Raw genomic sequence first — 15,096 nt, 5'->3', positions numbered from 1 at the left:
ACTGACTGATCCACTCCACTGAAAATTGTGTTGTTCATCACATAAAATGTAATCAACTCAGTGTACTTTCTATCCTTGATGCTTGTTTCTCTTCGGACAATTCCACAGGAGCTAACACACCTCAGGGCTCTTTTATAAAGTAATGGTTGCGCAGTTTTGATTTCCTGTAACGTCTGGGTGCTATTTAAGACACATTGTTGCTCGTTAACCTTACTCTATGTCTAGGTTTCCTGGACATCACTTTTAATAGTGAAGCTGCGGTTACGTCCATATTGATGGGAATGGTTTAGCTTTCCGAGGCGCAGCAAAACCTTGCTTTAAAGTACGTCCTCCGCTCGCACCGAGAAGTTAAGAATACCTTGGAAAGGCAAAGCGGTGCATATATGAGAATAACTCGGAGGTAAGTGAGGAATATCATAGGATATTCTTGACAATATATTAGGAATGGTGTAATCGTTCGAAGCGTAGAAAAATCTTGCTTTCATAAGTGAGGCCTGCGCTCGCACCGACATTATATGACTGCATAGAAAACCAATCACTGGCATTCTTGACACTGAAAAGAAGAAAACTACCAGCGTCTCGAGGAGGAATGAGCAGTGGTATCGACTGTTGTGGTGAAGTCTTACTGTATGCAAGCGCAACAGCTTCTTACGTTTACTGATTGTCGCAGAAAGCCTATTTATAGCCATATTGGGTAATTACCCTCCTACGTTGGAGGAAAGGCATTTATTTATCGCAATCACACAGCAACAATCACATATGGCAAAAATATGCTGTAGTATTGAAATAAGTATTTTAGGCAAGGCGCTGTCAGGACACTGCGGGAGAATCTAATGACAGTGAGTGATCCATATTACAATAGATCAGACTTAATTCTCCGGAATTTCGTTAACGGTGGCTACAGAACAGACGTGGGTGCGTTAACAGTATCGCAGTCGTGTTCTGTGTTCCGAGACCGTTCAGCCGCACCTTCAATGTTGCCGTCGCCATCAGGTGGACTACATTGTCGGAGGCCCTCTAGCCCGTTCAGGGTTGCGGATGCGGTTACATTTGTGTTTTGAAGCCGAGACATTCTTTTTGTGCAGTGTTTATTGCGCGCCCGGATGATTAATGCACTTGCCTTAGATGCCCCGGCCCGATAAAGTTGTTCTGACATCAAGAGGAGTCACAGAAAAGCCTCGTTCCGCCTGCCTATGACAAAAAATCTATGGGATTGTTCGGGCCTTGTTGCTTTCAATTTATTAAAGCGAAAACCTTCTCGGGTGTCCACCGAGATATGTGAAACAGGGATCATTTCCTTTCCTTAACACTACAGTTCATTTCATTTCCCTTCTCTTACAGCATGGTTCGGGTGACCACCTAGATATATTATATAGGAGTCAATTCGTTTCCTTAAAACCAAATTTCATTTCATTTTCGTTCCCTTACGGCGCGGTTTGGGTGTCCACCGGCTTTCGCCTCGCAGCACTTTACGTCTAGAAAGTGCCCCCCGCCCCCTGAATTTTTATTCTATCTCTTTTGCTGTTTCCCGCAATGAATTTATTAGAAAAAAGTATTTCTCTACATTCCTCTATGACAGACCGGTGACATAACTTGACTCTGATGGTTATTTTCCTTTTCCTTTTACGGTGAAGGTATTTCATAGTAGCACTATACTAAGAGAGCAGTTTTTGCGTTAAGTACTTTTACAAGCCAAAAAGAAAAGAGTATACAGAAATTTTGGGCACTAAGGTATTACCTATATATGATTGAAAAAACCACTAATTTCTCCATTCGAAATTACATTCGCTGAAATAACAGCATCCAAATCTGAAAAATCGAAACGAGAAATATCTGCCGAATTTTTAGAAAACAATATCCGCGAAATCCAACCACTAACTATATTTTCCTCCATACGTTTTCAACCTGTCAGTGATGTTGGACACAAATTTTCATCAGAGGAGACATTACCTTTTTAATCGTAGGCAAAATATCCGCAACTCTTTGATCTGAACAGAAACTGCCTGTTTAAAAATTAAGGCTTAGAAGGTAAATATTGCGAAGAAATTCGTGCACAATTTAGATATAACAAGGAAGTAAAATTATTTGAAACATTTTGAGGACGATGGGGAAATATTGTGTTCTGAAATATCAACAATGAAAACACATCTGCTTATGACACAACCGTAGGATTGAAAGGACTTCATCTGGCAGTTTGCCGTGTGGAGGTGTTTGCGTAAAAAAAAAGTTGTAAAATATGTACTACTGTGGTCAACACTCCTGGTTTCATCGGCGATAAGAATGCAGTCATGTGGAATTCAGTTAGCAGGTTTGTGTTTCTTGCAAAGGCCTTTTTATAACCTCTGCAGGAACATTAACTACGCTTTGAATAACCGACAGCCTGGCGCAGTGAAATTTGGGTTGCTTGTATAACGCTCTGACAGGCACGTGTAAATTTTTTCATTTTAAATGCCAGATATTAAGTGTAACAAAAGTATTTACTGTGCCCGGATTTTTAAAAGGAGGATAGAAAAAATTTTCGAGGTAGAAGGCACAACTTTCTTTGAATTTAGTTTGTAGGACAGACAAATGTTATTGAAATTTATTAGGGTATAAGTAAAGATAACCGTATAGGCATCCATCCCTAGCACACAAAGAGCCTCTTTTGCAGACAGCCCTGCATACGGTGAGTCGAAGGGTTTCTGAAGCTGCATGAAAAAAATCGCCATATTAAAACCGGAGAGGTGCTTTTCAGTCGAGATGGAAAAATTTTCGATTGCTTGCCTAAGTAGCAGTTAATATCATCTCAAGAGTATACACGGGACAAACAAATAGTTGAAAACTACAGACCAATACCAATCACCTGCGCACGTTGTAAAATTTGTAACCTTAACCTATCATAAAGTCTGTTTCGTCGTTTTTAAATCTCTAATAGTATGAAGTATAAGCATAGTTTTAGATGCCGTTTATCCATGGTTGCACAGTTCATTGAAAGAATACACAACTTTGCAAAGGTGATAGCCGTAGAAAGCCATTTAAATGCTATATCTTTGGACATTTCAAAAGCCTTTGATCGTGTTTCGCTCGCGGAACCGCTGACAAAATCACATAATTGTTAAGTGCTTATCTGGGTTCCCGAAGTCTCCAGAGTAACGCACGGCTTCACGTCTTCATTAATTACTGGGTCAGGGTATGAAAAAAATTCAGGGGATGCTTTAGTCACTGTAAGAGTGGAATGCTATAGCATTAGATTTAAAATGTCTCGCAGCTTCTTTCGCTACTGCGGTGAATGTTTGAGAGTTTCTTTGCGATTTTATGTTCATCAACTTCTTATTCGAACTGCTAGCTGCAGTAGGAGACATCCGCTATGCCGTGAAAGTGCCAGCATTTGTATATATAAAAATAGTTTCTCGTTTTCGATTCTGATTCTTCAACTAGGCTGCTTTCTAGAAACTATGTTGCTCACAGCCCGATGGACAGGTTGTAATGGAGTCAAATGTTCGCGTGGCCTCTGTCGACCCATAATTAATTTTTTTTGCCTCCTGCCGCGGTGGTCAGGTCTCTCGCTTTAACCTGCCAAGATGGCCAGGTTGTGACGGCATCATAAGGTCACATGATTTCTCCCTGTGAATGTCGTGACTCGGGACAATGGTGTGCTTTGGTGCGGGAAGTCTAATAGTATCGCATGAAAACGTAGTTCTTCAAATGTCAAATTGACAGCTCACCCAACTACATTACTTCCCTTGTTAGGTTACGTCAGCGCTTGCGCGGGATTCATTTAACATAAAGCCGAATAAATTCAATGGAAAAAACTCAGAGGTCAGCAAGAAGCTTTATTCTTTTGGCGTACAGAAGTACGGTTTCGCTCACAACTTTGCCCGACAGACTCAACTTGATGAAACTATCCGAATGGCGGATGATCGCTTCCAAAAGGTTAAGTAGCGTCATTTAATTTAAATGAAGTCATTTTTAAACTTCAACTGCTGTATTTAAAGGAGGTCACTACTTCCAGTAAGTCACCGCGACCTGGTCATGATGCTAACATCGATAACTTAATATTTAAATAATCTTTTTTCCGCGCATGTTTGAAATATAGAACTAATTGCAGTGAGATAATACAAATAGATTCCATTTGTCAATTTTAAAAGGCTGTATTGAGTTGCATTGTGGAGGATGCTGGCTTTTATCCTTCAAATTGTTTGTAATATCATTCACTTTCCTTTGGCGTGTATTATGAGCGGTATTCATGCGCTATTACCTTTTTCACATACAGTTTTATTTGGATACTCTCTGCATAAATGATGTGCATTGATGCCTCATGTATTGGTAGATGTTAGCCATTGTGCAGAGCGCACTTTCTCCGCTATTCTCCTTTGCATTCATGCTTTGAGGCGCGCGGCCTTACCGCATTCGAACGTAGCCGGAAGAAACGGCCGCCGCGGTTATGTGCGTGTACGCGCGGGCGATTCGGCGCGCCCAAGAAACAGCCGGCGCTTTGTGTTGCTTTGTGTGTGCTTGCCGCTCAGCGGCGACGGACGAGAGACCCCCACGAACAGCAGTTACGGGGGCATCATCTGATAAGTCCAAGGTCTGCGCGCTGCCTCCGTAACGACGGGAACCAGCTCAAGATGCCTTCCCAGGGAGCCAACCGAAGGGAGCAGCGGGGAAGCAAGGACGATAGAGGGCAAGCTGGAGAGGAGGAACCGGGAAGAGAGGAGAGACGACCAAGAAGGACTGGACAGCCGGGTGTTGGATGCGGAGACGACAGGCGGAATCCCGATGGCAGTGTGGTGTCACCGTACTGTGGTAATTGTGAACAGATGTAAATAAATTAGGTACTGTGTAATCGGAACGTTCGGTGTTGTCTGGCTGCATCGGGAGGAGAGGAAAAAAAACAGAAATAGGAGGAAGGAACTTGCCTGTCTGAAGTAATAGCCTGCGACGGCGCAGCGGGCGAAAGTGTAAATAAATCTGTTGTTTTGCATTATAATATCACAGAAGTATTCGGTGCCAAGGCCAAAGCCAGAAACGGGCCGTTCATAACTCTTCCTAACCGATTGTTCGGCTAGTGAGATTGTGTTATTGTGTCCTTGAAGCATGGAGTATCAACCATGCTCGGCTGTCGCCGATATTCCTCTGCAGAAGGTAGAAAGGAACCTGTAATATTTTTAGTCACCTTGTTGCGAAGTGACCAATTTTTTTCTTTTCCCACTGACTGAACATAAGCGTGATATAATTCCTCTGGGTTTTATAAAGAATCCGCGTACAATTCTTAGTTCCTGACAGTGCTCTTTCTTTAAAACTTATATGTGTATCCTGGAGATAGATTGCTGTTGATCACCTAATTCAGGTTCCCTTCACTGTTATACTGGCCCCTTGCATGCAGACTCTTGCTTCGAGTGCAGTGACAAGAGATAAGTGATTGTGCATTTTATCGAATTAACACTTAGAGATAAGAGCGAATATAAAGAATTTCACGATGACGCTGCAGAACAGTGTGCTAAGTTGAAGTAGATGGTAGGATGGTTCGACAGGATAATGGCAAGTTATCTCAGGAGACGTAACGTCTGAGTAAGAAGCACCAAAGCATGAAAGTGCCTAGCCCTAAAGACAGAACAGAGTTGGCGCTGCTATCGTAGTTAATAGATAAGCGGAAGGTAGCCGATAAAAGAAAGTTTACTATGGAGGTAATCGAGCATGCTCTAAAGAACGGAGCTAGCCTGTAAGCGGTGAAGAGGAAACTAAGCACACGTAAAAACCAGATTATGCGGTAAGAGGTGAAGAGTGCGATGTCACTTGGAACGTGGATAAGATAGTTAAAACAGCCGAAGAGTTCTACACAAGTCTGAACAGAAGCCACAGTAATCAGATCTTTAATGAGAAAGGCAGTAGCGCACAGAAATTGCACATTCTGCTAATAGCGACAGAAGAAATAAAGAGGGGGAAAGGGGCTGGTGAGGATCAGGTACCAGCCGATCTGTTGGAGGACGGCAGGGATATTCTGATACAACAATAGATCCACCTTCTGTACGCAATGCCTGATGAGTTCGAGTGTACCTGAAGCTTGGAAAAAGACTATCGTTTTCATAACTCATAAAAAAGAAGCTAAGGACTTGAACAACTACAAACTGACCAACTTACTGTCGTTTGCCTACAAGATTTACTAAGATAATTGCTAATACAGTAAGGACAACCTTAGGCTGCAATCAAAAAAAAGATGAGGCAGGCTTTCGTAAAGGATACTCGACAACAGGCCTTTTTTACACCATCAACCCAGTGATAGATAAATGCGCAGAATATACTCAACCACTATATACAGCCTTCACTGATTACGAGAAAGCATTTTACTGTGTCAAAAACCTAAACAGTCATGCAGGCAATGCGAAAACCGGGTGCAGAAGAGACTTACGTGAAAATACTGGAGCATATCTGTAACGACTGCACAACTAGTCTAGTCCTCCATAAAGATAGCAAAAAAATTCCAATCAGGAAGGGTGTTAGGCAAGTGCTAGTCACCGCCTGTTTACAGGAGGTCCTTCGATGCCTGGATCGGGAACAGTTCGGGATAGGAGTTAATTTAGAATACCTAAGTCATCTGCTGTTCACTGATGGTGTTGCCTTGCTTAGTGACTGAGGAGATGAACCTCAGAGCATGAACAGTCATTTAGAGGGGCAGGGCTGAACGGTAAGTCTAAAAATTAACTTGTAGGAAACAGAAGCAGCGTTCAGCATTCCAGTAAGGGGACGGCAGTTTACAACTGGTAGCGAGTTGTTGGAAGTCGTAAAAGAATACGTGTAAAGGAATACGTATGGAAATCGAAAAAGAATACGTATGGACCATACAGCGCTCGTGTGGTCCATGCGTCTTCCTTGCGTCCTCCTCTTTATTGGCGCTGTACATTTCCATCATGAATCGCCAACATGCCCAGACTGGCACCTTAGGTAATACGTGTACTGAGGGCAGGTAGTGAGAGCTTATCCGGATCAGGGAAATAACTGGAAGTAAAACAACGGAATGGAGCACATATGACAGGTTCTCTCAGAAAGCGAATGACAGTTTGCAAATAACCTACAAGAGAAGATTATAGCACAGCTATATCCTACCGGTACTCACTGATGGCGCAGAAACGGGGAGGAAAACGAAGAGAGTTGAGCTTAACTTAAGGACAACGCAGCGAGCTGTGGAGCGAAAAATGACACGTGTAACGTTACAGACCGGAAGCGGTTACAGTGGGTGTGAGAAAACAAACGCGCTTTAATGATATCCCGGTCAAAATCAAGAGGGAGAAATGGACTTTGGCTGGACATGTAATGCGAAGTCAAGGTAACCGCTGGTTTTTACGGGCAGCAGGGAATTCTAAAATAAGGCAAGAATATAAGGGGCGGCAGAAACGTCGGTGGGTGCATGAAATTAGGAAGTTTCAGGGTTAGGGCGGGCGCAGCTACCTCGTGATACTGCCTATCATGTCATAAGTTTCTATTTAACTCACAGCTGGCTACAACGCAGCGAAGCTCAGACGCAGGCTGCAGCTTCTGCCGGTACAACTCTATTGATTACCGTGTAATCACTGCTTGTCTGTAGCGTGCTTCATATATAAGCCCGAAAAATGGCGTAAACCGGGAGGTAAGCAAGTGCTTAACCATAAAGCGTTAATCTGAGAGCTGTTTAGGATGTGATGAACTTGTTTCAACGACCCAACGCGCAACCGCCAACCACGATGCAGTCGAATTTAAACTGCTTCGACACTGCCACGCGCCGCAACACTGTGCTGTGTTTTCTTTTTGAATTTTATCTCCTGTCAGTGTCATGATACATTTGGCTTGTCATCAAATTTAATTGCAGTGACCATTAGCTGCATACCTGACAGCTCTTGCCCTATGCGAGCGTTTTGGAAAACTAAGTAGAACTGCAACACACTAGGCAAATGCAATACAGGACGTTCAACCTGATATACCATAGCAGACCAACCTAGGCAGTACTGCCTAACGGCATGTTATATCTGTCAGGGCTGTAGAGACGGACAACGCCTTTCGTTGCCAGAAGAAAATGCGACGAATTCTCAGCGAGTTACGTGCTCAACTAGTGTCACCCTTCACAGCGCTTTTCGAATACAGGTCAAGGAGAGAAAGAAGTTGGAAATTGGTTTTGAACCACGGAAATGGCGCAGCAAATGTCGGACATATCTCAGAGGACACCTGAACCACGTCGTAAGGGAAGGGATAAACGAAGGAGTGAAGAAAGTAAGGAAGGAACAGGTGTCGTAGTGGAGGGATCCGGAGTAATTTCGACCAGCTGGGAATCTTTAACGTGCACTGACATCGCTGCTTACCAGGAAAGCGAAGCATAGTCGCGATGAAGACCTGTCGCCAACACAATCGCTGAATTCAAGGCCTCGGGGTCTGTGCCCACACCGCACACTCCCCGGCTTAACGCATCGCTTTACTAGTCTACCCCCAACTCACTCTATTGCTGGTTACTGTCTCTATCTAAATCAATGCTTTCTGGAAAATACATTCTGTAGCTTACACCTCAAGTACAGCGAATGCAGCGGCATAGTTGCAACGCAGACCCTCATTCGTGCACCGACCGCTAGGCACTCACACTGACATAGCGTTGTTACTCCGCTGCGCCGGAGGTAGTCCTTTGGTTCGGACCAGTTGACGTCAAACAGGAGACTAGCCATACTAATTATGATGAATCAGTTGAGCACAGCTTTCTGCAAATGTTCCCGTTCAGAGCGAAGCAAAGGCAGCAACTCGATTCCCAAGCAGTTGTTGGTTGCCTCTGTGCTGATACTCGTGGCCCCTAAGCAGCGACACCGGTAGGGGTAAACAGTACCGAAAGTGGCCTATGTGTGCTTACCCAAGCAATAAAACGAGTCTGGTTGCTTCATATTTTCTTAGCATTTGTATCAATAGGCTGTGCTGATCACGGTCAATGCCAGTGAAAAATGTTTAAAAAATAGCATTTTCTGAAGTAGTTTAAAGATTGCGGAAGCTATGCCAAAGTCAAAGAAAACGCCTGTGCCAAATTGGGAAATTGTTACGAAAGAGTGTCCGGTAAACGAGAAAAAGTGATTTATTTCGAGGTATTTTTTATACGGCCGTGAATTGTTTCTGCTCGTCAACTTTGCAACATTGGCTGATCAGAGAAAGTGGCTAATAATTTCTAGCTAAAAATTTATTTCCCGTCTTGTTTACAGCAATTTGCCCTCGCAATTCAGCAATAACTGGTTACTGAGCATGCTGAAGAGAGCTTGAAATCTTAACGCAAAAGTAAAAGGAAACAGCCAGTACATTTCTGAAGAAGCACAGCAGCAGTGTAATGCAGAGAGCGAGATTTCTGGGTGTGAATGCTGAAGATTAAATTTTGAAAATATGCCCCCACGCGAAATTGCGACGTCTGACATTCCCTGTTCATCGAATGGCATGTTCTGAATAACATTATGTGCAGATTGAGCATCAGGCAGTTTGATGGCGATTTTAAATGTGCTGTTGAGTTCATCGCTGACCTTTGAAATCGTGTCGTTTGAAGAAACCGAGTGTTTGACTGAACTCCATCTGGTCGGGAATAATATTAGCGGGAAGCATAAAGCGTCGAGCAAACGGTAAAACGAAAGGCACGTCTCGACACTTTGATCGAAAGAGACTGAACGGCGCGAACAGACAGGACGAGAGAGAACACACACACAAGCGGCGTGTCTTTGTTCTTTTTGTAATGCCTTTTGGCACCGTTTAGTCGGTTTCCATCAACATGCGCCAAGCAGCTCGACTAAGCCCTGTTCTTAAATACAACACTTTACGCTGGCCTAATTCACAATGAAGGAAAGGAATTGAAACTGTATTATATAATTTTCCTCCTTGTTTACAATGAAAGAACGGAAGTGAAGGTTGATTATATGTTCACCACGATATGACGTCAGGAGCTGGTGTATATATATTTCGGGCCTACCGATTCAAACGAATGATTATTTCAAAGGCAATCTCCCTCCGATACACACCCCTTGCTTATTTCATATCTTGAACCGGACAAAATAACCTTCATTCGTGCTCTTTCTGTGAACATGACCCCCGTAGTGGAGCCTTACGTCTCCTATTGTTCAAATAATCGTCGTCACTTGATACTTTTTCGCCGCAAAGCACGTAGCCATGTTACCATTTAATATAGGTTACCCCAATGAAATGCTTTCTGTCAATTGAAAACTGTCAGGGATTCTAAAAGGTTCTGCTGGAACATCTGGCGCTGGAACATCATTCCATACGTTACATCAATACTCGCCACTGCATCCTTAGTACCCATTTCATGACTGCATTTTATCTTCGTTTTTTTTCCACCTCTTCAACGCTGCTCTCCTTCAGTCTTTACCTCCCAAATTACCCTCCCTACGCAGAGTAGCATGCCAGCGATATTGAAACGCCGGCTAAATTCTCTGTTTCTTCATTAAAGAGTCTCTCTCTGGCGCTAGAGTAATAATAATAATAATAATAATAATAATAATAATAATAATAATAATAATAATAATAATAATAATAATAATAATAATAATAATAATAATAATAATAATAATTGGTTTTGGGGGAAAGGAAATGACGCAGTATCTGTCTCTTATATCGTTGGACACCTGAACCGCGCCGTAAGGGAAGGGATAAAGGAGGGAGTGAAAGAAGAAAGGAAGAAAGAGGTGCCGTAGTGGAGGGCTCCGGAATAATTTTGGAGACGCAAAATCGGTTTTGGGAGAGGCAAGGTGGACTGTCCGTTTTGTGTATTCCTTTCCTTTTCGCACAGGTCACAGAAATATTATGTGTGGTTTAATATAATAATAATAATTGTTTTTTTTGGGGGAAAGGAAATGGCGCAGTATCTGTCTCATATATCGTTGGACACCTGAACCGCGCCGTAAGGGAAGGGATAAGAGAGGGAGTGAAAGAAGAAAGGAAGAATTAGGTACCGTAGTGGAGGGCTCCGGAATAATTTCGACCACCTGGGGATCTTTAACGTGCACTGACATTGCACAGCACACGGGCGCCTTAGCGTTTTTCCTCCATAAAAACGCAGCCGCCGCGGTCGGGTTCGAACCCGGGAACTCCGGATCAGTAGTCGAGCGCCCTAACAACTGAGCCACCGCGGCGGGTGTGTGGTTTGGCAGAGGTGACGTTTAGCATGAAAGCATTGCATAACACGGTCCCTAACAAGGATCTTGCGTGAAGCCTCGGAGTAACTCGGGTAAGCTCGAGCTAGTTCGGAAGAAACAAGGATCTTGCGTGAAGCCTCGGAGTAACTCAGGTAAGCACGAGCTAGCTCGGAAGAGCGCAACGCCAGCTGCTTGCCAATGGGAGGATGACCTTGAAGGTGAGCTTGGCCAATCCTAGCATTGCAACAGCCCATGCAGAAAAAAAGCTGCCGCGACAGGCTTTCGAATCCGAGGAGGCGCGAACAGGTCAGCTTCGTTGGCAAATGCACGAGAGCACTATACACAGCCGCAGTCATTTTATTGATTGCATGGAAGTACCCGCCCCCTACGCCAAACGTATAAATTCCAAGGGGTTTGTTTCTGAGGCCTCCTGTAGGCATCGTTTTGCATGCTCAGCGACCGTAACCTTTCGAAAAAAGAATGTCTGTGTCCTCAATCCTACCAAGGTTCGGACTGCTAGGTGGGCTAGGGAGCCCCGCTGAACAGCTTAAAAGCCAACCCGTTGGGCTGTGTAGTTTCGACGAGGGCTGTACGTCCACCCTGAGAAGTTTCAAGCCGGACTAAACCAGGTCGCACTCCCGCAACCCGTCATACACAGTCACAACAGCATACTGCTCTCGTTTTGCTCGCACATCAAAATTCCGGCAGACACACACATACATCCCGTAAAGGCAGCCAGGCAGGAGGTCGATCCTGCGCAACATATACACCCCGCACATTATCACGCTGCTCTCTGAACAGAAACTTCGATGAAGGAGGCGCCTCTGCGTGGCCATCTGTCATGCGGACCTTCCACAGGCTAAACAGTCCCACGAGCACTAAAATATCACATGGATTCTTAGAACCTTCCATTACAGGCAAAAATCTTATAGCATAGAGCTTAACCTCTATATTCTTCGTGAGGGTCCGTTGAAGATGGACCCAAAACACAAAGCAAAGCAATGATGAATAGTTTTTGGCTTCTGGCGCAAGCGACAGATTACAGACCATTGCGCAAAAGTTCCCTTTTCAAGAAGCCACGTTGTGACAGTTGAGGTTGACGCGTGATGTTTAAAAAAGAAAGTCTACGCGGCCGATTGAGCACACATCCGCTGCACCCGGTTTAATACTGTGTTGTCTAGAAGGATAGACATGGCTGCCAATATATCGATACAGAAAATAACGTCCCAACCAGAACTTTTGTTATCTAGCTCCTAGATAGACTGTACTAGCATTCTAAGGAAAATCGGACAGTGAGGAAATTGAACGTGTCGGCAACTTCTTTAAGAAAACCCCACAAAGGTCCGTCACTCCTATGACGAGTGGGCGCTAACGGTAAAGACAAATGGTCACTTAATTGTCTGTTAAACACAGCCAGAACAAAGGATTTGCTTGCATTTTTAAGATTCTAACAAGGTGATAAACCAAAGAGTGCGCTGGACCCGCTACAGCAGCCTCCATGGAGGGAGAAACAATTGTATTGACGCATATTCTTCCATTGGAAGCGCTACACAAAAGTCGCAAAAGATCTATGCATTGCCTGTACTTTTTATTGCCCAATGCAACACTTGCATGCCACCGATAAGCTACGAAACCAAGAAGATATTGCAAACTTGTGGTCATGCCAATAGAGACCGGTCCCTACCAATCTAAACCTGTGTTTGTTGCCTAACTGAGAAGATTTGAAAATCCCAGTGAAGCCCACTATTACGATACTGATGCAAGGGAGTCGCCAAATTCTGTGTCTTCGGCGTCCCCCTGAAGTTGCCAAAAAAACCTTGATTTTGTACATCAGTGACCTCGGCAGAGCCTCTTTAGTTTTCAAAGTTAACAGACCCACCCGAACTATCACAAAACTGCTCAGTGACACCGCCGTATCCTATCACGGCTTGTGTTGAACTGCAATACACTCTCGCGCTGTGCATCGCACATCGTCCTCTTCATCAAAATCCATTGGCGGAGCGAACAGATCATATCAGTTTAACCACAATATTTTCGCCGGACCCGCCGACGACTCCTCAGAGCAAAACCACGAGCCAACCAGGCTAAACACGTTTTAGCGTGTCTGCTCGGTTAAGCTGCATTAAGCACTGCTTTTCAATGGACCAGCACGAAATTTCTAATACATGTGGTTGCCTAGGACTCAAGCACTTTCTAATGAAGTTCCACATTGACACCCTTCTTTAGTTCAATATAATTCCAGGTTATCTAGAATTCATTCGTCGTCTACAGAGGAAAATGCAAGAAAATTTAGACTCAGGGGTGTTTAGCTGACAGTCTTTATACTTCAACCAATAACAGTCAAACAGCGGTCTGAAATTCGTCGTGGGGTTTCAACCGTATATTCCTTGGAGAATTTTTATAAAAGCAAGATAAAAGTTATACTGACATGCGCCTGTGAAAGATTTTTCTAGAATATTAACATTGCAATTGAAATATTTACTGCCGAAATTTTATTTACTTCTCTCTATACAGCTGCTGGTTACCTGCAAGGCTTTTATCAAAGGCGAGCGACTAAAGAACAAGCTCTTCGTCTTACTGGACTGCAGTTACGCCAGTGGCGCAAAGATGGGTAAACAGGAACAGGCAAAAGGTTCGGTAATATAAAGGGCGCGGGTTGCCGCTGGCTTTATTGATGGGGAAGGAGAAAGTGAAAGATTCTGGTGCGGAGTGTTCTCAGTATAAAAAAAATAAAGCTCAAAGAAATATCCAAATGTACTAATCTCACGTCAATTCCTTCTAACACTCTTTCCATAAACACCGTCTCCTTCCCGCACTTTTGCTCATCGGAAGCCTCAGAATGTGCGGGGATAGTACGCTACGAAGTCATTTTGTGTTTCCAGGGCGCGAACAGGCTCTGTCAAAGTAGTCGCGTAATGATGCTCTTTTTGCGGCGCTTATCACACCAACATTCGACGCCAGCCAAGTTTCGGTTAATCTTCTTTAGGATCTTGGTAACAACAAAGTACACCTTAGCAAGGAGCGCAGAAATGCCGGTGCCGAAAACCATTTCCACAACTTCGAAAGCGCATGCTCACAATTAAGTACAGCAGTTGTCAAATCTAAAGAGCTAGAGAGACTTTGCAAAAATGCACCGATGGTGTTGTAACAGAGCAAGAGTGACTGTCGCAATGAACCGATTTGAATGCTCGCTACTAAAGCAATCCGGGGGCAAGGCCTATGCTTTCAAGCTCTATACAGTTGCAAAAGGCTCTCACCGCCCCCTATACAGCGAGAAAGCGGAAACATTTATATGCTATAAAATACATTTTGTGCCTGCGAAGCACAAAATGCGTGGCGCTTGCAGCGTCTCCTGACTAATATCAGCTGCAAAAAGGCGCCGCTTCTTATAAAAGCCATAATATGAATAAACGTGCGTTTTCTCATTCGGCACCTTTCTATACTGCTTTCCGCATGCCGCTGGTTTGGTGGCACACGCCACTACATTTGCCGGTGACGACAGTTGAATGTGTACTCTTAACCACTAGCTTCTGAGGGTGCAGATAAAAAAAAAGACTACAACTCTGTTTTAGAACTGCAGTGCCGACGGTGGCTATAAATATTAGAATTTTTGATTAAAAGCGCAAAAGCGTCGAGGAATACCCAGAAACATTTAGCTTAACTCTGTGTAAAATAAAGTGATAAATTACGATTGAGATATAACGAAGCCGCAGTCAAGTTTAATGTATTTTATGGGCGTTCAGCGTCCCAAAGCGACTCAGGCTTTGAGGCACGCAGTAGTGAAAGGCTGCGGAAATTTCGAACACCTTGGTTCTTCAGCGTGAACATACATCGTAAAGTACCGAGGCCTGTAGAATTTCACCGCCGTAGAAATTAGACCGCCGCGGCAGAGATCGAACCCACACATGTATTTAGTGTCAGAAGCCAAGCGCTAGAACGACTGAGCCACTGCGGCGGTTTAAGGTGCAGTCTGGGAATCCGAGTT

Source organism: Amblyomma americanum, chromosome 5 (genome assembly GCF_052857255.1).
Source record: "Amblyomma americanum isolate KBUSLIRL-KWMA chromosome 5, ASM5285725v1, whole genome shotgun sequence".
Classification (NCBI taxonomy): domain Eukaryota; kingdom Metazoa; phylum Arthropoda; class Arachnida; order Ixodida; family Ixodidae; genus Amblyomma; species Amblyomma americanum.
Note: the sequence above shows the minus strand (reverse complement) of the source record.